Source organism: Aquarana catesbeiana, linkage group LG13, assembly GCF_042186555.1.
Source record: "Aquarana catesbeiana isolate 2022-GZ linkage group LG13, ASM4218655v1, whole genome shotgun sequence".
Lineage (NCBI taxonomy): Eukaryota > Metazoa > Chordata > Amphibia > Anura > Ranidae > Aquarana > Aquarana catesbeiana.
In genome coordinates, this window is record NC_133336.1 from 200,287,666 (window position 1) to 200,311,039 (window position 23,374).

A 23,374-nucleotide genomic window follows, 5' to 3' on the forward strand; every position below is an offset into this window, starting at 1 on the left:
ACCCTCTTTTCCACTTACAGTAGCTGTGCATTTCTCACCCTCGTCTTATACTCGGGTCAATAAGTTTTTCCCATTTTTTTTGTGGTAAATTAGAGCCTCGACTTATACTCGGAACGACTTATACTCGGAACGACTTATACTCGAGTATATACGGTATATATATTATGTTTACTGTTGGGGCTTTGGTGCCCCCTGAACAAGTGTTGGGACTTTTAGCCTTTTGTCAGACAGTTTTTTATTGCAATGGACTTATCTATCTTCCATTTATGGGAGTCTTTCTTACATGTGGGTTCTGTGTTGGAAGCATATATGATAGTGTGAGGGAGGTTTGAGTGGCAACTGGAAAAGTGTACCTTTACATGTTTTACCTTGGAGGAATTTTGATATACAGTATCTCATAAAAGAATTGAAGAAATGACACTTTGCTACAATGTAAAGTAGTGAGTGTACAGCTTGTATAACAGTGTAAATTTGCTGTCCCCTCAAAATAACTCAACACACAGCCATTAATGTCTAAACCACTGGCAACAAAAGTGATTACACCCCTAAGTGAAAATGTCCAAATTGGGCCAATTAGCCATTTTCTCTCCCCGGTGTCATGTGACTCATTAGTGTTACAAGGTCTCAGGTGTGAATGGGGAGCAGGTGTGTTAAGTTTGGTGTTATCATTCTCACTCTCTTATACTGGTCACTGGAAGTTCAACATGGCACCTCATGGCAAGAACTCTCTGAGGATCTGAAAAAAAGAATTGTTGCTCTACATAAAGATGGACTAGGCTATAAGAAGATCGCCAAGACCCTGAAACTGAGCTGCAGCATGGTGGCCAAGACCATACAGCGGTTTAACAGGACAGGTTCCACTGAGAACAGGCCTTGCCATGGTCGACCAAAGAAGTTGAGTGCACTTGCTCAGCGTCATATCCAGAGGTTGTCTTTGGGAAATAGATGTATGAGTGCTGCCAGCATTGCTGCAGAAGATGAAGGGGTGGGGGGTCAGCCTGTCAGTGCTCAGACCATACACCGCACACTGCATCAAATTGGTCTGCATGGCTGTTGTCCCAGAAGGAAGCCTCTTCTAAAGATGATACAAGAAAGCCTGCAGTTTGCTAAAGACAAGCAGACTAAGGACATGGATTACTGGAACCATGTCCCGTGGTCTGATGAGACCAAGATAAACTTATTTGGTTCAGATGGTGTCAAGCGTGTGTGGCAGCAACCAAGTGAGGAGTGTCATAGTCTGGGGCTGCATGAGTGCTGCCGGCACTGGGGAGCTACAGTTCATTGAGGGAACCATAAATGCCAACATGTACTGTGACATAGTGAAGCAGAGCATGATCCCCTTCCCTTCAGAGACTGGGCCGCAGGGCAGTATTCCAACATGATAATGACCCCAAACACACCTCCAAGATGACCACTGCCTTGCTAAAGAAGCTGAGGGTAAAGGTGATGGACTGGCCAAGCACGTCTCCAGACCTAAACCCTATTGAGCATCTGTGGGGCATCCTCAAAACAGAAGGTGGAGGAGCGCAAGGTCTCCAACATCCACCAGCTCCGTGATGTCGTCATGGAGGAGTGGAAGAGGACACCAGTGACAACCTGTGAAGTTCTGGTGAACTCCATGCCCAAGAGGGTTAAGGCAGTGCTGGAAAATAATGGTGGCCACACAAAATATTGACACTTTGGGCCCAATTTGGACATTTTCGCTTAGGGGTGCACTCACTTTTGTTGCCAGTGGTTAAGACATTAATGGCTGTGTGTTGAGTTATTTTGAGGGGACAGCAAATTTACACTGTTATACAAGCTGTACACTCACTACTTTACATTGTAGACAAGTGTAATTTCTTCAGTGTTGTCACATGAAAAGATAGAATAAAATATTTACAAAAATGTGAGGGGTGTACTCACTTTTGTGAGATACTGTGTGTCTATATATGTATGCGAGATTTGATGGTAGTGTAACTCATCCTCCTCTTGCCACATATATCTATTCAGACATCTGATAGCCATGTGAGAGTCCATTTGATTACAAGCTATAGTCAATTCCCGTGGATGTTTTTTTTTTGATGTGTTCAAGTACAGGGGCAGCACCAGCACTATTGATTTTATATGACAAGTTGGATATTTTCATCCTTGCTCCATATATATTGTCTGGTTTGAATTTGATGTGAAGGTCCATTGTTTCAGGATTTTTTCATAAAATATTTATATACATGCATGGTTGATACAATATGAAAACATAACCCAGAGTGTGGTGGTGGTGGTGGTGGTGGTGGGGGGGGGGGGGGGGGGGGGGCGGGTATGGTTGGGTTATTTAATGTGTTACTTGGTTTTGGCCGAACCATTTTACATATGGTTTTATATTACATTAGTTTTTCTGGTATGGTGTAACCTTTGGCTAATTACTTTGAACAGACACTTTGGAGTGGAGTCTCAAATCATGTTCTTATTACAGAGGGTGTACCTAAGACATCTGCAGTGGGTGCCTTTATATCCATCCATTTCTCATATTCATATCCAGTTTATCCTCCATTCATGCACCAGTGTCAGGGCTTGTGTACATATAAATGTTCTTCTAAGCTAGGTTTAAAACAGTAATAGACTTTTCTTTTGTTCAAATATGGCATGGATCTTAAAGTGGACCTATTGCAAACAATTTTTGGGCAGAATGGGAGTAAAACTAAGACATATTGCAGGCCATTATAGTTGTGTCCCCATTGGAAAGATTCCTCTGCCTGCCCCATTGACACAGCAGGAAGCGGGGGGGGGTAAATACAATGAAGGCACAGACAGCTTCTCTCACTTCACCATTCCAAACAAAACTAAAGAAATAAAATAGCTGGTTAGATTTCCCACTTAACCACTTGCCTACTCCCCCTTTTTGACCAGTGCTATCGCACTTTGAATGACAATTACACGGTCATGTAGCACTGTACCCATATGAAATTTTTATCATTTTTTTTAGACAGAGTTTTCTTTTGGTGGTATTTAATATAATATAAAATTTTTATTTTTTTGCTAAACAAATGAAAAATGACCGACATTTTTGAAAAAAAACTTTTCTTTAGTTTCTGTTATAAAATGTTGATAAGAAGTAATTTTTCTTCTTCACTGACATGTGTTGATGAGGCTGCACTGATGGGCACTGATGAGGCTGTACTAATGGGCATTGATAGGCGGCATTGATGGGTATTGATAGGCGGCACTGATATACTGCACTGATGGACACCGATTGGCACTGATGGGGCAGCACTGATAATCTGGTTACTGATGATCAGTGCCCTGACCCTTAGTGTAAATGTGTGCTGTCAAAGGATAGCCAGTTATTGGCTTTCTATTCCTTACATAGCGAGAGTGCCTAGGAACAGAAATGCCGATAACCGTCATTTGTTTACATGTGATGAGCTGTGATTGGACACAGCTGATCACATGGTAAAGGGCCACTGTTATTGGCCCTTTACCTCGATCTGTGATCAGCTGTATCTGAAGGACACTCCAAAGTAGGTTATTGGTTCCTGTCTAAATTGGCCCTAGCTTGCTGTATTTACCTCTCACAGTTTGATTGTGTTCCCCTATTCCTAATAATTGTGCCCTTATTGATCATATTACTCTTCTAGGGGGAAAGATCCTCTACGAGCAATGTTTCAGTGCACTGTATTTACTATTCTGAGAATGGCTTTCATGTACTTTTTACTTTAAACATTTTATCGTCTTTGTAATCCATTGAAATTTGTTAAAAAAAAAATATATTCAACCATAAATAGGCCCTAGCTGGTGCATGTACAGTATGTGATTGAGATAGGAACATTACATTTTAGGCTCTTTGAGTGCAGGTATTGATGTGAATGTAAAGTATGTAACGGGATGCATACATTGTTGGCTCTATAAAAATGCCTGTGATAAAGCCATTCTCAACCAGGGTTCCATGAAATTCTAGGGTTCCGCCAGAGCTTGCTAGGAGTTCCTTGAGCTGTAGCCGATTGACCTCCTGTTTGATGGAGCCTCTGTAGATTCAGGGTTGTCATCACTAGACAGAAGCATGACACCATTGATCTTTATAGCTATCTGTAAGACCCAGTTCACACAGGGGCGACTTGTCAGGCGACTTAGCTGCCTGACAAGTCGTGTTCTGTTCTGTACTATGGAACCGTTCTAATAGGAACGACTCAAGTCGTTCCGACTTAGAAAAAGGTTCCTGTACTACTTGGGGATGACTTCAGGGCGACTTTCATTGACTTCTATACAGAAGTCATTTTGCAAGCTGCCGCTGAAGTCGTGTGCAGGTCGCCTTACAGAGTCGCGCTGCAAGTCGTGCTGCCCCTGTGTGAACCGGCTCTAAGAGGCATTCTGAAAACAACTGTAACGGGGGGGTGCATTCTTCCCATTGACCACCAAAGTAAAGAGCATTTGTTTGCACTGTGGCCCCCAATGTAAGGAGCATTCTATCCACTGACCACCAATTTAAAGAACATTCTTTCTGCTGTGACCACCAATGTAAGGGACATTTGTCCTGCTGACCACCAATGTAAGGAGCATTCTTCCCACTGACCACCAATTTAAAGAACACTCTTCTCACTGATCTCTAATGTAAGGGGCGTTCTTCCCACTGACCACCAATGTAAGGGGCATTCTTCCCACTGACCACCAATGTAAGGAGCATTCTTCCCACTGACCACCAATTTAAAGAACACTCTTCTCACTGATCTCTAATGTAAGGGGCGTTCTTCCCACTGACCACCAATGTAAGGGGCATTCTTCCCACTGACCACCAATGTAAGGGGCATTTTCCCATTGACCACCAATGTAAGGAGTATTGTTCCCACTGACCACCAATGTAAGGAACATTCTTCCCACTGATCACCAATGTAAGGAACATTCTTCTCACTGACCACCAATGTAAGGAACATTCTTCTCACTGATCACCAATGTAAGGAGCATTCTTCTCACTGACCACCAATGTAAGGAACATTCTTCCCACTGATCACCAATGTAAGGAACATTCTTCTCACTGACCACCAATGTAAGGAACATTCTTCTCATTGATCACCAACATAAGAGGAGTTCTTCCCATTGACCATCAATGTAAAGAACATTATTCCTTTTAATTAACAGGCTTTAGCAAGGGTTCCCCGAGATCTGAAAGTAATTTCAAGGGTTCCTCTAGGATAAAAAAAAAAAGTTGAAAAAAGGTTGCTATAATAAATAAAATTTCCATATTCTTGCCAACTGCCGCAGCCACAGTCATGGAGTGACACCCCCATTACTGGTTTGAGGACAGGGCTGGAGGCCCAAAAGTACATAAATAGCCACCGGGCAATTGGAAATGTTGCAATGCTGTAATAAGGCAGTTGAATAATCTAATATTATCATAAAGTATAGTAACACTAAGTAAGGATGCATCCCATTGCCCACAATAGATAGCTGGTCTGTTACCAGTATTTATAATGAACCCGTACACTATATGGATAGTGTTGGCCATGCAGTGAGATGTTTGGACATATGTAACTGGGATCTGTATTTGTATTTCAACATTTGATGGGGGAAGATGTTGTAAGTAACAAATTTACTCTTTAAGCCTGGAATGGGCAAAAATATAAACTGCATTTGAAGTCACAGATGCAAATTTTATCAATGATGAGAGAGATACACAGGAATGAATAGAATATTAACTTACAGTTTAGACAGCTTAGAAAACACATCAGGGCAAGCAAATCATTCTTCATTGTACTCCTTTGGTATCAGAGCTCTAAAGAAGAGAAAGTAACAATATATATTTACATATTACATTGATCAAGTAAAACTACTTAGAGATCTATTTATCAATGGGTTAGAAAAAGGATAATTAAAAAACGAAAATTTGGGACTTTAAATGAGGTAAAACAGGGCCGTTCAAGTCCCCTCCTCCATCCTGGGTAATTATATTTAATGAAGAGAAGGATTGGCGGGACTTTTCATGAAGCACACGGGAGCAACAAAAAAATTGTTTGAATAAAAAGTAGGTTTTAATTGGTTCAAATTATCATAAAATTTTCATATCAAAATACTTAATGCATTTTGCTATATATAAATATTTGTATTTTTTATTACAATTCATTAGAACCAAGTATTGCACATAAATGAACATTCCAACAAGGAGTTGGTACAAATTGTAGGATACATGAATAGAGTAAGACATGATTATATGGATGAGAATAAATAATTATACAAACTTATAACAACAATCAAAATATCGCTAAAATGTGGTTGGGAAAAGGAACAAATGAAAAGGAACGGCCATACAAAATTTGCATAAATGTATACACATCGGTTGTTGTTAGCTCTACGCCTTTCAATGCCTTATAGCCTATCATCAGGAGCAAAACCTTGGTAATTGCCGCACCGCCATTGCGTGGACCTACATGTAAGTTCCTTAGGCTAATTTAGTTCATGGGGGGTTCTTTCATGTCCTGGGTTGGCCCTTTTGATTTCTTTTAGAATATTTAAACATTTTTGTTTCCTTTATCCATAGACAATTACCAAGGTTTTGCTCCTGATGATAGGCTATAAGGCCTTGAAACGCGTAGAGCTAACAGATGTGTATACATTTATGCAAATTTTGTATGGCCATTCCTTTTCATTTGTTCCTTTTCCCAACCTCATTTTAGCTATATTTTGATTGTTATGAGTTTGTATAATTATTTATTCTCATCCATATAATCATGTCTTATTCATTTCATGTATCCTACAATTTGTACCAACTCCTTGTTGGAATGTTCATTTATGTGCAATACTTGGTTCTAATGAATTGTAATAAAAAATACAAATATTTATATATAGCAAAATGCATTAAATATTTTGATATGAAAATTTTATGATAATTTGAACCAATTTAAAAGCTACTTTTAATTCAAACAATTTTTTGTTGCTCCCGTGTGCTTCATGAAAAGTCCCGCTAATCTATTTATCAATGTTTTTACAACTTTAAACTGGGGATGGGTGAATCTGTCCAGGTTCGATACTAAATTCTGGCTGTTTCAAGTTAATGATCAAGCTATTTTTAAAAAAGGACATGGGGAGTTGGGCACTGCCATGGGGACATTTAACAAAGCAAATATATATATATATATATATATATATATATATATATATATATATATATATCTATCTATCTATCTCCAAAAAGTATTGGGACGCCCGCCTTTACACGCACATGAACTTTAATGGCATCCCAGTCTTAGTCCGTAGGGTTGAATATTGAGTTGGCCCACCCTTTGCAGCTATAACAGCTTCAACTCTTCTGGGAAGGCTGTCCACAAGGTTTAAGAGTGTGTCTATGGGAATGTTTGACCATTCTTCCAGATGCGCATTTGTGAGGTCAGGCACTGATGTTGGACGAGAAGGCCTGGATCACAGTCTCCGCCCTAATTTATCCCAAAGGTGTTCTATTGGGTTGAGGTGAGTCATTATTACTATATGGAGAGTGATGGATGAAGGGCGCGTGATCAATAGCTCACATCAAAACATAAAATGTATTCAAAGGAAATTAGAAGCAAATAAAAGCAATTGAATAATACCAATACTACGTATCATGCAAACAGGTAACAAAATATAAAAGGCATGGAAAATTAAAAATGGGTTAAAAATATCATGAGCCCATGTTGAGGCGGGTGTTTAGAGTTGGCTGACGCGTTTCGAGGATAACCTCTTCATCAGAGCCTTTTGAGAACCAGGGCGCAGTCTCTATATGCCAGTAGGCCAAAATATGTACATCAACATAATGGCTAGTTGGAAAAAACGGCCTGAAATGGGAAATACGATTTTCTGTGTTCCATACCAGTCCACGTTCAAGCGTTCCAGGTGGAACAGAGATCAGAAAAGAAATTTATATATATATGTGTGTATATAAAATATAAACATGTGTGCACTTATGTACACATGCACAAGCACACACGTATGCACAAATAATATAAAATATATATATATATATATATATATATATATATATATATATATATATATATATATAGAGAGAGAGAGAGACAGAATTTCAGCTAGAAATACAGTATGGAGCACATGGCAAGAATATGCAACATAAAAAAAAAACAACAAAAAAAAACGCATGATGGGTAAAAATGCATAAAACAATAAGTGAATGTAAGTACATGGATCGATGAATGAATATGATAGACGGGAAACACATATGTGTACAGAGAATTGGTAAAGGAACAGTATCTATCGGAATTTGATAGGGTATTTAGTGTCTAAAAATAACATAGATGAGTGATCAAAGATAGACCTTGAAGTAACAAACAAGAAAGTGATATCATAAATACATGTGAAAACACACCTACCTATGTGATAGTTGATGGTGTGTGTGTTCTCCTTTAAATTTGTAGAGAAGGGATTGTGGGGTGGTGTGGACCTGAAGGAGGGGGGGGGGGAGAGAGGAAGCATGTTAAAGGAGTGACTACAATCCTGGTTTCCTTTAACACCATGCTTCCTCTCCCCCCCCCCCTCCTTCAGGTCCACACCACCCCACAATCCCTTCTCTACAAATTTAAAGGAGAACACACACACCATCAACTATCACATAGGTAGGTGTGTTTTCACATGACAAATCACCAGTTCGTCATCTCCCTACTTACCTTTCACACTTACCAACATATATATGTCTTTCAAACTAAAATAACAATTTTTCAAATAAACACCTTTGGGTCATACATGTATGTGTATGTATGTATATGTATATTTATATGTATGTATGTGTATATATATATATGTATTTATGATATCACTTTCTTGTTTGTTACTTCAAGGTCTATCTTTGACCACTCATCTATGTTATTTTTAGACACTAAATACCCTATCAAATTCCGATAGATACTGTTCCTTTACCAATTCTCTGTACACATATGTGTTTCCCGTCTATCATATTCATTCATCGATCCATGTACTTACATTCACTTATTGTTTTATGCATTTTTACCCATCATGCGGTTTTTTTTTTTGTTTTTTTTTATGTTGCATATTCTTGCCATGTGCTCCATACTGTATTTCTAGCTGAAATTCTGTCTCTATATATATATATACACATATATATTTTTTTTTATATTATTTGTGCATACGTGTGTGCTTGTGCATGTGTACATAAGTGCACACATGTTTATATTTTATATATATATATATATATATATATATATATATATATATATATATATATAATATATATATTTCTTTTCTGATCTCTGTTCCACCTAGAGCGCTTGAACGTGGACTGGTATGGAACACAGAAAATCGTATTTCCCATTTCAGGCAGTTTTTTCCAACTAGCCATTATGTTGATGTACATATTTTGGCCTACTGGCATATAGAGACTGCGCCCTGGTTCTCAAAAGGCTCTGATGAAGAGGTTATCCTCGAAACGCGTCAACCAACTCTAAACACCCGCCTCAACATGGGCTCATGATATTTTTAACCCATTTTTAATTTTCCATGCCTTTTATATTTTGTTACCTGTTTGCATGATACGTAGTATTGGTATTATTCAATTGCTTTTATTTGTTTCTAATTTCCTTTGAATAAATTTTATATGTTTTGATGTGAGCACTTGATCACGCGCCCTTCATCCATCACTCTCCATATAGCCTTACCTGACCACCCCGGGGTCAATTTCTGGGCAGCGGGACATGCAACACCATCTCTTTTAGCTTTGCTACAGTTCACAATACTACTCTTCTCAAACCCAAACAGACCCTCACAAGCGCAGGAGTAATCTTTCCTTCAGTCATTATTACTACCCTTGGCTCTTTGGGTTTTTCACTCCATATGACAGACCTTACCTTGGGCCTGCATTATCCCAAACAATCACTGGATATTTTATTGATATTTACACCAACACTAGCATATGATCCTTAATGCAACTTTCTTGTTCAATTCCATGCGGTTTACTTCCTGTGGGTTGGCTGTCTGTGTCTTTAGCCGGATGCTACGAAGTGCTTAGGGTGCCCTCCCCTCCATCCTTGATTAGGCATGGGGGATCGGTCGGGTGATACCTGCTGCCCATTGCCACTTCACGTGGCATCTCTTAATGACGTCATGGCGCCGTCACACTTTTTTCCATCTCTTTGGCTTACTGATGGGGGAGGATGTTGGCACCATTGATGGACTGCGCACGATCCTGGACCTATAGCAAAGCACACTTGGACCATGCTTGTATATGGGAACACAAGGTAACGCCTGTTTATCAACAGGGTTTTCTCAGTCACATCATTTTCTTCATGTCGCTCATTTTTGTGTCTTTTTTTGGGGGTGGGAATTGCATGGTGGGTTCAATGCTACTGTTCCACCTTTTATCTTTGTTTCTTTTCATACACTTGTCTACTTCATACATTTTTTTTCTATGTACATTTTTATTTTTATTTTTTTATAGTCACCTAGGATCATCACCAAATCTATTTCTGCTAGGAGTTTTATTATAATATATACATATATATATATATATATATATATATATATCATACACACTGTATTAATTTTATAGACACCCTGGATGCTATTGCTATGCACTGCCAATTATTCTAGCATGGAGACTCTCATCCTTCTGGGGCAATAGTGTGTGCCCCAAGATGTCCCTTGGGTCCACATCCACACAGCTTCCAGTATGAGCGCTTTTGACAACCCTCAGCTTGCAGTAATACATGTTTACTGAGCCAATATGTATCATAGGGATTGATTTTTTTTGTTTTCCTCCCGTTCTCCCTTTTTTTTTCTTTCCCCTATCCATTTAAACAATTATGGAAGAGCCCTGGGGCCATCATAAAAAAAAAAAATACAGAATCTCAGAATTCTGACTTTGAATCGCAGAATTCTGACTTTGAATCGCAGAATTCTGACAGAATTCTGTAGAATTTTTTTTTTTAACTTACATTTCTGAATTTCAATCTCAAAATTCTGAGTTTCAAAGTCAGAATTCTGTTTTTTTTTTTATGATGACCCCAGGGCTCTTCCATAATGTATCTGCTCCTGATGAAGTGGAATGAATAAATAAAACCCGTCAAGCTTTTTTAGATGCATATATGATTTGAAGATACATTGAAATTTTTGATCTTTTCCATACAACAATCCTCCAACATGGAGCAGTATTGGCTCATATTGATGTACAATATATATTGCTCAGTGTCAGAATGATATCCATGTATATAGATGAATTTTAATGTGTCATTGGTATGTATATAAATAAAATAAAAATATATTTTGACTTATGTATGTAAAAATCGCTATATGCTCTGACATTTGTACATGCTGAATAAATATGTCATTATGTTTACAAATGCATCCAGCGTTTACTACATGCCTCCTAAAAATCCCAAAAACCTTCCTCAGTAACTGACTGAGAGTCTTCAGGATCCTGGCATTGCTGCTGATCACAGATGCAATGCTTTACAGGCTCCAGTGTCAAAAAAATAATACATGCCTATAGTAAAGTAAAGTATAGTATATAGTAAGGTTCGGGGAACCAGCTAGATCGCAGGACACAGGCTTTTCAGTCAAAACGGAGGTTTATTAAACTTAAATAGCTTCACAGCAGCAAAACAAAAGAAAGAGATTTCAGTCTCACCGACTTGCAGAGTCCAGAACTGCTATCGCAGTTAAACAGTCCTTAGGTCTTGTTGCAGGTAACTTCCCTGCCAGGAGGCTCCCAAGCAGCACACGTACACTTTTGTCGCTGCACACAAAACCACCATCCACCATCCACAGTGTCCTCTACACTCCTCCACTCTCACGTACAACTTCCTGCCTGTCTTGTTTTAAAACCACTTGTTCTGACAAGTGAGTTAAAACTTTTTGTTCCCTTAACTTCTTGCTTACTGGGCACTTAAACCCCCCTCCTGCCCAGACCAATTTTCAGCTTTCAGCGCTGTCACATTTTGAATGACAATTGCGCGGTCATACAACACTGTACCCAAATGAAATTTTTATCATTTTTTTTCCCACAAATAGAGCTTTCTTTTGGTGGTATTTGACCACATCTGGGATTTTTATTTTTTTCTAAACAAACAAAAAAAAAAGGAAAATTTTGAAAAAAAAAAAAATCATGTTTCATAGTGGTTATAAAATTTTGCAAACAGGTAATTTTTCTCCTTCATTGATATGCGCTGATGAGGTGGCACTGATGGCACTGATAGGCACAGTTAAGGCGGCACTGATAGGCACAGTTAAGGCGGTACTGATAGGCACAGTTAAGGCGGCACTGATAGGCACAGTTAAGGCGGTACTGATAGGCACAGTTAAGGCGGCACTGATAGGCACAGTTAAGGCGGCACTGATAGGCACAGTTAAGGCGGCACTGATAGGCACAGTTAAGGCGGTACTGATAGGCACAGTTAAGGCGGCACTGATAGGCACAGTTAAGGCGGTACTGATAGGCACAGTTAAGGCAGTACTGATGGGCACAGATAAGGCAGCACTGATGGCCACTGATGGGTGGCACTGATGGGTGGCATGGATGGATGGCACTGATAGGTACCACTGATGGACGGCACTGATGGGGGGCACTGATAGGTTGCACTGATGTGCAGCACTGTTGTTGCACTGATGTGGGCGCTGATGGGTGGCACTGTGGGCACTGATGGATTGCACTGATGGATGGCACTGATGGGTGATGCTGGTGGGCACTGGTAGGCGCAATAGGCACTGCTGCCTATTGCTGTGTCACTGGCAGGGGGCAGATGATCGCCGTGATCGGGACTGATGTCCCTCTCACGGCCGCCGGTGATCGGGTTTTTTTTCCTCCTCACGCTGTCAGCGATTACCGGCTCTGTTTACATCACATGATCAGCTGTCATTGGCTGACAACTGATCATGTGGTAAGGGGTCGGGACTGACCCCTTACTCTGGTCTGTGATCAGGCGAGTCTCATAGACTCGCTGATCACCGGGGGCGCGCAGGCCGCTCGTGCACGGGACGACGTCAATAGACGTAGTTCCGGCAATGTAGATCCGCGCTGTTGCCGTCATTTGGCAATAGCGCGGATCTGAAGAGGTTAAAGTGCCTTGCAAAAGTATTCTCCCCCCTTGCCATTTTTCGTGATTTGTTGCCTCACAACCTGGAATTAACATGGATTGTTAGAGGATTTGCATCATTTAATTTACAGAACATGGCCACAACTTTGAAGATTTTTATTTTTTATTTTTGTGAAGCAAACAAATAGGGAAAAATAACAGAAAAAGTCAATGTGCATAACTTTTCACCCCCCTAAAGTCAATACTTTGTAGAGCCACCTTTTGCGGCTCTCACAGCTTCAAGCAGGGGAGGGCTGGCAGCCTTAGGCCTGGGGGGCAAGTCCAGTCAAGTGGCCCATAGAACCGGTGGTGGCAAAGTGATGGATCAGGAAAACAATCTAAGGTTTTCCATGATCACAAAGGGGGGGGGGGCGGGGGAGGACAATGTTGCCCTCCAGGGCCTGTGGGGGACTTGTACCTCCATGGCCTCCAGGAACTAAAGTGCAAACAAATCCCAGTATGAATCCCTCAGAGCTGAGGACCCCCTGAGATCTAAGGATGTGACCCCCCCAACTAGTGACAGACTACAAGTCCCAGCATGAACCCCTGAGATCTAAGGATGTGGCCCCTTAGATCCCACGGGTTCATGCTGTGCCCTGTAGTCCTTCACTAGTTGGGGGGTGACACATCCTCAGCTCTGAGGGGTTCATGCTGTGACCTGTAGTCCTTCACTAGTTGAAGGGCTGGGGGGACACAGCAATTTAGAAATTGGATGAAAGGTTTAGCACTCGGAAACACTTTTTGAAAGAAAAAAGTGCATTTTATATACAACTATATAGATCAGACCAAATCAGGGACAGTCCCTCGAAATCAGGGACAGTTGGGGGCTATGCATAGGACCAGGTACCATACTGTGCTGAAAGAAACCTCCTTAGCTGCAGAGAGAGGGGGAGAGGAATTTGGGAGAGAGCAGGAAGGGAGAGAGGGGGGAGAGGCCGCTCACAGCTCACTGACTTGGAAGAAGGACCCAGCAGGAAGCTCAGTCATTAGCTTCCAGAGCGTCCCATACAGAAAACCGTCTGCTCTCAGTTTAAACGTTCACGCCCACACGTCCTGTTCAGACACAGCACACGGGCTGCACAGAGTGTGGGAGGGCACAGTCAGAGGGGGAGCTGGAGGAGGCAGAGCGAATCCACCCTCTTTCATTCGGCCATGCTCTGAATGGAATGGACACAGACTGTCAGCTCAGAAGCATGGGACAGCACTGTGACAAGACAGATGTCTGTTCATAGCGCAAACATTCCTGCCAGTCTACCTCCAGGGTCACCCGAGCAGTAACAATCGGCCAACTGCGGAACTGCACATGCGCAGTTCCCAGCTGGCAGCCCATCGGCCTTTCTACGGGGAATCAGAGCGGCCTGGGGGGCAATTGCATCCCTGCCCCCCCGGCCCAGCCCACCCTTGGCTTTAAGTCGCTTTTTTTCATAAGTCTCTATGAGCTTGCCACATCTTACCAGTGGGATTTTTGCCCATTCCTCCTGGCAAAACTGCTCCAGCTCTTTTAAGTTGAATGGTTTGCACTTGTGAACAGCAATCTTTAAGTCTGACCACAGATTTTCTATTGGATTGAGGTCTGGGCTTTGACTAGGCCGTTCCAACACACTTGTGTAAACACAGAGCTCCCGGTTCTCTGAGGGGAGACGTGACAGATCGTCTGTTCATACAAAGTATGAACAGCCATCTGTGATCTCCCCTGCACAGTCCCCTCCCCCCTTCATTTAGAACACACACTAGGGAACACATTAACCCCTTCACTGCCAGTGACATTTTTACAGTAATCAATGCATTTTTAATCACACTGATCGCTGTATTAATGCCAATGGTCCAAAAAACGTGTCAAAATTGACCGATGTGTCCGACATATTGTCGCAGTCACAATAAAAACCGCAGATCACCGCCATTACTAGTAAAAAAAAAAAATAATAATAAAAATGCTATAAATCTATCCCCTATTTTGTAGATGCCTTAACTTTTGTGCAAACCAATCAATATAAGCTTATTGCAATTTTTTTTACCAAAAATACATATCGGCCTAAACTGAGAAAAAAAATTTTTTGTTTTTAAAAAAAATGGGGATATTTATTATAGCAAAAAGTACAAAATATTGTGTTTTTTCTTTTCAAAATTGACACTTTTTTTTTGTTTGTAGCGCAAAAACCAAAAACCGCAGAGGCGATCAAATACCACCAAAAGAAAGATCTATTTGTGGGAAAAAAAAGGACGTCAATTTTGTTTGGGTGCAACATTGCACAATTGTCAGGGGGGAAGGGTGGGGGGGGGGGCACTCGAAACCTGATTAAAGCTTTCGGTGGAAGGGACGAAACTTCCCAGTTCACAGAGTCAGAACAAGAAGTCAGGGGGGTGAGCTGGGTGCGCATTACGCAAAGATGATAACATTAGCTTTTTTGACATATAATGTGCAAGGGCTTAATACACCTACAAAAAGATTCAATATACTTAGAGAAATAAAACAACTTAAAGCGGGGGTCCACCTAAACCGCCAAAAAAAAAAAATATTAAAAGCCAGCAGCTACAAATACTGCAGCTGCTGACTTTTAATACATGGCCACTTACCTGTCCCAGGGTCCAGCGATGTCGGCAGGCGACGCGGAGAACCCGCTCGGTTCTCGGCAGCTGCCGCCGCCATCCTAGGTGAGGGAATCAGGAAGTGAAGCGTTGCGGCTTCACTTCCCGGTTCCCTACTGCGCATATGCGAGTCGCGCTGCTCATCGTAACTGGTCCCCGCTATCTCCTGGGAGCTGTGTGTTTCCCAGGAGACAGCGCGGAGGGACAGGAAGAGGCATAGACTCCCATGGGAGTCTATGCCGTAAGTGGGTGCAAATACCTGTCTTAGACAGGTATCTGCACCCCCCTCCCCCCTGAAAGGTGCCAAATGTGACACCGGAGGGGGGGAGGGTTCCGAAAAGCGGAAGTTCCATTTTTGTGTGGAACTCCGCTTTAAAGCAGGAGTAGTCTTCTTGCAGGAGACACATTTTTCACATGAAACAAACATCAAAATAACATCAAATGATTTCTCGGTATGGTACTACGCTGACTCTATAACTAATCGAGCAAAGGGGGTCGCAATAGGATTCGGCAGAGGAGTTAGGTTTTCCCTGGAGGAGAGTCTGGCGAACCCAGAAGGGCGCTTTCTGTTCCTGAAGGGAAAAATCAGGGAGGGAGAATACACCTTGGCGAATATCTATTGCCCCAATAAAAACCCAATGTAATACTTAAAAGGAATTATAGACAGACTAATGGAGTTTAAGGAAGGTGGTGTGATCACGGCTGGAGACTTTAAATTTCTGCATGGAATCTAGGATAGACAGTACATCCCATGTGCAGCGGACTGGAAATGGTCAGTGGAAGATGTTAAAAAAGAAGTTACATCAAAACCAACTGATGGACGTATAGAGAACACAGCATGTTAAAATAAGAGACTATACATTCTACTCCTCTGTACATGGGACATACTTAAGAATTGATTACTTCTTGATGGAACACAGGCTGTTAGGCTCACTAGAGTAGGACGAACATAGGAATAACAACCTTCTCAGATCACGTCCCTGTGATAATGAAAATGAAGATAGAGGGGTTTCAAAATAGAATCAACATATGGAGATTAAACAAAGAATTAATCCAAGACAAGGTAGCGGAAGACAGGATAAAAAAAGAGCTAGAGCAGTATTTTACAATAAATGACACCGAAGAAATATCAGAAGCTACTCTTTGGGAGTGTCAGGTCACCTGAATCCAGGTGTCAGATGCACCCCATTGGGGTCTGGAGTGCACCGCAGTAGTGGACCCTACGGCTGACTGCTGCGGATGGAGCTCTAGGATATACAGGGAAGCAGGTACTCTGTAGTACCTACACGGATGACACTGAGAGCTAGAGCATGAGATTTCCCAGGGCGCGGAGTCTAAGAGCCAGCGGGTGTTCACCAGAAGCCCCTAGTGGTGGGGATGGATTTAGCTGCAGTCTGGCTCCAGGTCACGACCCCTAGGGCCTCCCAGCTCACGCTCACGGTAGACTACAGGGAGGTAGAGAGGAAGTAGCAGACTGCGACAACAAAGGATAGTCAGGAGATAGCCAAAGGTCGGGGCAACAAGCAGGTAAGGATAGTCAGGAACAAAGCCAAGATCGGTAACTGGAATCAGGCGTAGAAGACACAGCAAGCCGCACACGAAAGCTAAACACACAATACTGATCAGCAGGCTTGCAGTGCACAGGTTAATATAGAGTTCCCTGATAGGAGCTGGGGTGGAGCCATGCTTGAGAAGAGATTACTTAAGCAGCCAAGTGAGAGTGGCTGGCCTCTTAATCTGAACACATGGAGAGGTAAGCTGACAGACAAACATTACTGCATAACCATGACATTACCCCTATTCTTACGAGACCCCCCCCCCCCTCCCTCGCCTGGACCCAGGACCAAACCCTTTCCAAGGCACGAGGTACTGAAGAATGCCTCTACAGAGTCGGGATCCCAGAATTTGACTAACCTCGTACTCCTGATTATCCTCAGAGACCTGGGCCACGGTAGGGATTGGGCGAGAGAACTTATTGAGGACTAAAGGCTTCGGAAGGGCAACATGGAAGGAGTTAGCGATTTTGAGGCTTTTAGTAATCTGTAGTTTGAAGCAAACTGGATTCAATTTAGAGGTTATAGTGTACGGACCAATGAATTTGCTGGGGCCAAACTTCAGAGAAGGACTTCGGAGCTTGATGCTCCTAGTGGAGAGCCAAACTTTGTCCCCTGGCTGAAGAGAAGCAGTTTACGCCTGCGGCGGTCGGCAAAGCCTTTGAATTTGTCAGCAGCTGCCCGGTGTGACGGTATGCGAGGTGATATAGTGGATAATCGCTACATTTCACCTCAAATTCATTCTGTTGTAAGAGATTGAACCGGAATCCGACCTAGGTTTTTCCAGCCTCTGTGGCAGGCTAGGTTCCAGTCCAGATGTTCTGGTCCACTTAAGCCCACACTCAGGTGAACTTTAAATAACCAGGAAGAGATCTCAACAGAGCTCTGGTTTTGAGACTCAGGAAGGAACCTGAGTGAGAGGAGCTCTGGCTATTGGACTAAAAGGTTTGCTTTACCGCATGTTTTGTGGGTGACGGGGACCAGCCCCGCACTGTCTAGAGAGGAGACTGTTTGTTTAGTTAGCACCGGACGGCAAGGATTTACTTTACTGTTTTGTTTATTTTTATTTTGCAAACCTCCTGTAAATAAACCTGGCATGCGCCAGATTTTTAAGAAAGTGCTCGTTTGCTGACTGTCCTTCAGAAAAGGTGATCCCCATGAGCTAATCCTTCCCACACCAGAGAGAATCATGAACGTCACCCCAAATAGAATTGAAAGACTCCTGAGCCGTAGCCAAAGCTGGAATATCTGGAGAAGAGGTCATGGGAAGAGGGAGTTGAGGGTGTTTTCCATAAACTGTGAAAAAGGGTGTCTTCTGTGAACTGGTATTTACATGACTGTTGTGAGAGAATTCTGCCCACAGGAGTAGAGGACCAATCGTCACGATGAGCAGAGACTAAGGTGCGAAGAAAGACCTCTAACCCCTGATTAACCCTCTCAGTCTGTCCATTGGATTGAGGGTGGTAAGAAGAAGAAAAATCCAAGACAATATTGAGGGATTTGCAAAAGGCTCTCCAAATATTTGACATATTTGAACTCCCCTGTCGGAAACAATATGAGAAGGAACCCCATGGAGACGGAAAATTTCTCAAACAAAAATGGGAACCAAGGCAGGAGCAGAAGGAAGACCAGAAAGAGGAACAAAATGAGCCATCTTGGAGAACCGATCGATTACCACCCAAATGACCGTATTATTCTCTGACAGTGGGAGATCAGTGATAAAATCCATGGCAATGTGAGACCAGGGTTACTTAGGAATGGGCAAGGGCATGAGAAAACCAGCAGGGGCTTGTGTGGAGGATTTAGACTGAGCACAGACTTGACAAGCCTTAACGTAGTCTTTGACATCTGAGCGGAGATTAGGCCACCAGTAGTGATGACTGATGAGCAGGAAGGATCGGAGGAACCCAGCATGACCTGACACCTTGGAATCATGTCCCCAACTAAGGATCTTAGCTCTTAGCTTAGTGGGGACGAAGGTATTGCCAGGAGGAATTTTCGATTCCAGGGTGATAGAATGGGCAACAATGCATGAGGTCGGGACAATCGGCTCAGGTTCAGGGGTGGACTCCTCGTCCAAAGCGTCAAATGACCTAGAGAGTGCATCAGCCCGACCACTGCAGGAACCAGGTTTATACGTAATCGTGCAATTAAAACGGGAAAAGAAAATACTCCACCTGGCCTGTCTGGGATTCAGACGTTTAGCATTCTGTAGATACTGTAGATTCTTGTGACCTGTAAAAATTGTTGTGGAGTGAGGGGAACCCTCCAATAGATGACGCCACTCCAACGCTAATTTAATTGCGAGAAGTTCCTGATCACCAATGGCATAATTTATTTCCGCCTGAGAAAATTTTTTGGAGAAGAAAGCACATGGTTGACGTCTCTTCTCAAAGAATTAAAGAAGCACAGCTCCCACCCCCATTGAAGAAGCGTCCACTTCAATAAAAAAAATGGGTCCCCAGGATTTGGTCTCCTCAAGAAAGGTCCAGAAACAAAGGCCTTTTTCAGGTTGTGAAATGCAGCGACAGCTTCAGGAGGCCAGTCCTTGGTATTCACACTCTTCTTGGTCAAAGCGATAATAGGCACAGCAATGGAAGAGTAATTCCTAATGAACTGCCTATAATAATTTGTGAAGCCAAGAAAGCGCTATGTGGCCTTGAGGCTAGCAGGAAGAGACCAGTCGGTAATGGCCAAGACCTTTCCAGGATCCATACGAAGACCCAAACTTGAGACAAAGCATCCCAGAAACAGGACCTCAAACATTCAGGGAACATTTCTCCAGCTTGGCATACAGATTGGTCATGACGTCACTTCCCGTTTACTCGACAGCCAATGGCGCCGGTTTTAAAAAAATACACAGTATTCAGAATCGTCGAAAATGACGATCTGAATACTTTGAAGTGCAAAGGTGGGATCAGGGGTCTTTTAGAGCCCCGATCCCTCCATAAAGAGTACCTGTCACCACCTATTACTGTCACAAGGGATGATTACATTCCTTGTGACAGAAATAAAAATCAATTTATTTATTTTTTTTAAAAACACAATTTAAAAATATAAAAATAAATAAAATAAATAAGAAAAAAAAATTTTTTAAAGCGCCCCCGTCCCCGCAAGCTCGCGCAGCAAAGAACACGCATGCGGAAGTCGTACCCGCATATGTAAACGGTGTTCAAATCACACATGTGAGGTATCGCCGCGATCGTCAGAGCGAGAGCAATAATTCTAGCACTAGACCTCCTCTGTAACTCTAAGCTAGTAACTGTTAAAAAAATTTAAAGCGCCGCCTATGGAAATTCTTAGGTACCGTAGTTTGTCGCCATTCCACAAGTGCGTACAATTATAAAGCGTGACATGTTTGGTATCTATTTACTCGACGTAACATCATCTTTCACATTATACAAAAAAATTGGGGTAACTTTACTGTTTGGTTTTTTTTAAATTCATGAAAGTGTCCCTTTTCCCAAAAAATTTGCGTTTAAAACAGCGCTGCACAAATACCGTGTGATATAAAATATTGCAACAATCTCCATTTTATTCTCTAGATTCGCTGCTAAAAAAAAATATATTATCTTTGGGGGTTCTAAGTAATTTTCTAGCAAAAAATACGGATTTTTAAACACCAAATTTCAAAAATAGGCTTAGTCATGAAAGGGTTGACCAGAGGCAAAACGGTTTAATAGTACAATTTGTGGGATTTCTTTTTTGTAGTAGTACATTGTTAAAACCACAGCCCCATATTCCCATCCCCATTCTTTCCTAAGATATTCAAAATATAGGAATAAAAAAAAATGAGGCAGGTTTTATTCAAAAATAACAATTAAGCCGGGTACACACGATCGGATTTCCGACAACAAATGTTCAATGTGAGCCTTTTGTCAGAAATTCTGATCGTGTGTAGGCTCCATCGGACATTTGCTGTCGGAAATTTCCGACAACAGATGTTTGAGAGCTGGATCTCATATTTTTCGACAACGAAATCCGTTGTCGGAAATTCCGAGCGTGTGTACACAATACCGACGCACAAAGTTCCACGCATGCTCGGAATCAAGCAGAAGAGCCGCACTGGCTATTGAACTTCATTTTTCTCGGCTCGTCGTCGTACGTGTTGTACGTCAACGCGTTCTTGATGTTTGGAATTTCCGACAACATTTGTGTATGCAAGACAAGTTTGAGCCAACATCCGTGGATTTATGCTGCAGCAAACATTAGAAATTTGGCAGGTGAGGCAAAATGTACTATGAAGAATATGCAGCCCCTGTCCACGCTTAATGAAACACGTTTTCGTGGTCATGTGTACACTGCTGCTGACAGCATGGTCCAGCAACAGATGCATAATATTTCACAAGCTGGTTGAGGGCAAGGATGGCCTTTTGGGCAAAATAATTGTGGGTCAGTACCTACCATTGTGGTGAAGTATTGGACATAAACTCGCGGAATGGGGGGCAATTCAATGAGCTGCAATGGGAGCAGCTGCAAAGCCAACAGTTAGCATTAAGATGTTGGATAGGGGAGTGATTTGGAGAAATGTTTTCTTTTGCTCCAGCAGCTGGAGAATGGTGCTGTTGGAGACAGTACGGTAGGGGAGAAGAAATCTGCAGAGGTTCAAGCCTTCACTTGACTCTCCTCAGCTTGGTCCCATGGCCCTCTTCCATGCTTGACTAATGCCGCGTACACACGAGCGGAATGTCCGACAGGAAAAGTCCAACGGAATTGTTTAATCATATAATTCGCTCGTGTGTATGCTTCATCGGACCTTTTTTTTTCAAAAATTCTGACGGACCTAGAAATAGAACATGTTCTCAATCTTTCTGGGAAACCCGCTCGTCTGTATGCTGTTCCGACGGACCAAAAACGATGCATGCTCTGAAGCAAGTACGAGACGGAAGCTTGACTACTGGCTATTGAACGTCCTTTTTCTAGTCCTGACGTACGTGTTGTACGTCACCGCGTTCTGGACGGTCGGACTTTGGATTGACCGTGTGTAGGCAAGACCGCTGGAATGGAATTCCGTCGGAGTTCCGTCGGAGAAACCTTCAGAGTTTATTCTGATGGGAAAACCGGTTGAGTGTACGCGGCATAAGACCCCTTTCACACTGGGGCCACGGCCGTGTTCACTGGGTTCACTAGCAGGAGAATGTGACTGGCTCTCTATGGACTGACTGGCTCACATATTTCCCGATGTGGCTCCGGTGTGAATTTGCACAGGAGCCCTGTGCATCTTTTGGTCCATTTCAGGTGCGAATTCAGCCCAAAATTCAGGCTGAAATTGGACCTAAAACAGCGAACCAGGACACACAGGACCCCTGCTGTAAACCACATCGGCATCCAATGCGAACCACGATGTACCGCTGTTTAAGACCCCCACTGGGGCGATTTTCAGGCGCTTTAGCGCTGGAAATAGCCTCTGCTAAGCGACTGAAAACCGCCACCATTCAATCAAGTGTGACCTTTAGCACTGGGGGGCGGTGCGCTTGCGGGACGTTCCAAAGAATCCTGCAAGCAGCATCTTTGGGGCGGTTTTGGATCGCTGTATTTAGCGCTCCCAAAACACCCCTGCCCATTGGAATGAATGGGCAGTGCTTCTGAAGCACCTGAAAAGCACTTCAGAAGTGCAGCAACATGGGAGTTTTAACCCCTTCTTTGATGTTAAAAGCGCCCCGCTATCGGCCAAAAAGTGGTGCTTAAACAGCAATAAAGCGCCGCTAAAATGAGCAATGCTTTACCGCGAACGCGGCCACGGCCCCAGTGTGAAAGGGGTTTTAGCGGCACTTTTTCGCCCGCTAGCGGGGCGCTTTTAACACCATAGAGTTGTAAAGTCCGGTGTTGTGGCGCTTCTGAATCGCTTTTCAGGTGCTTTGGGAAGTGCTGCCCATTTATTCCAATGAGCAGGGCATTTTGGGAGTGCTAAATCCAGCGCTCCCAACTCACCCCAAAGATGCTGCTTGCAGGACTTTTTGGAACCTTCCGCAAGCGCACCGCCCCAATGTGAAAATTCACACTTGAATGAATGGGAGGTGGTTTTCAGGCGCTTAGAGGCTGAAAAGAAGGGGGGGAATAAGTGTGCAAAACCAAAGTGAAAAAAAGAAAATAAATTAAGGATGAGAGAAGCCGCCAAACATATAAAAAGTGTTCCCACACAAAAAAGCAATACAAATAAAATAAATATGTGGTGCTAACTAAACTGTGAATATAAAT

The 23,374-nt window shown here is 42.6% G+C and overlaps 1 long non-coding RNA gene across 2 annotated transcripts in view; it reads right to left on the bottom strand.

The window, feature by feature from the left end:
* The window catches only part of LOC141117614 (uncharacterized), a 65,138-nt gene that overhangs the window by 20,321 nt on the left and 21,443 nt on the right, over window positions 1-23,374 (bottom strand). The window contains exons 1-2 of one of the 2 annotated variants that reach the window (XR_012237185.1): window positions 11,594-12,019; window positions 5,672-5,743 (exon numbers count right to left, since the gene is read on the bottom strand). This is a non-coding gene — a long non-coding RNA (uncharacterized lncRNA). Of the gene's footprint in view, window positions 1-5,671; window positions 5,744-11,593; window positions 12,020-23,374 lie in introns of those variants that run through there. The other variant, XR_012237184.1, reaches the window with a different exon arrangement.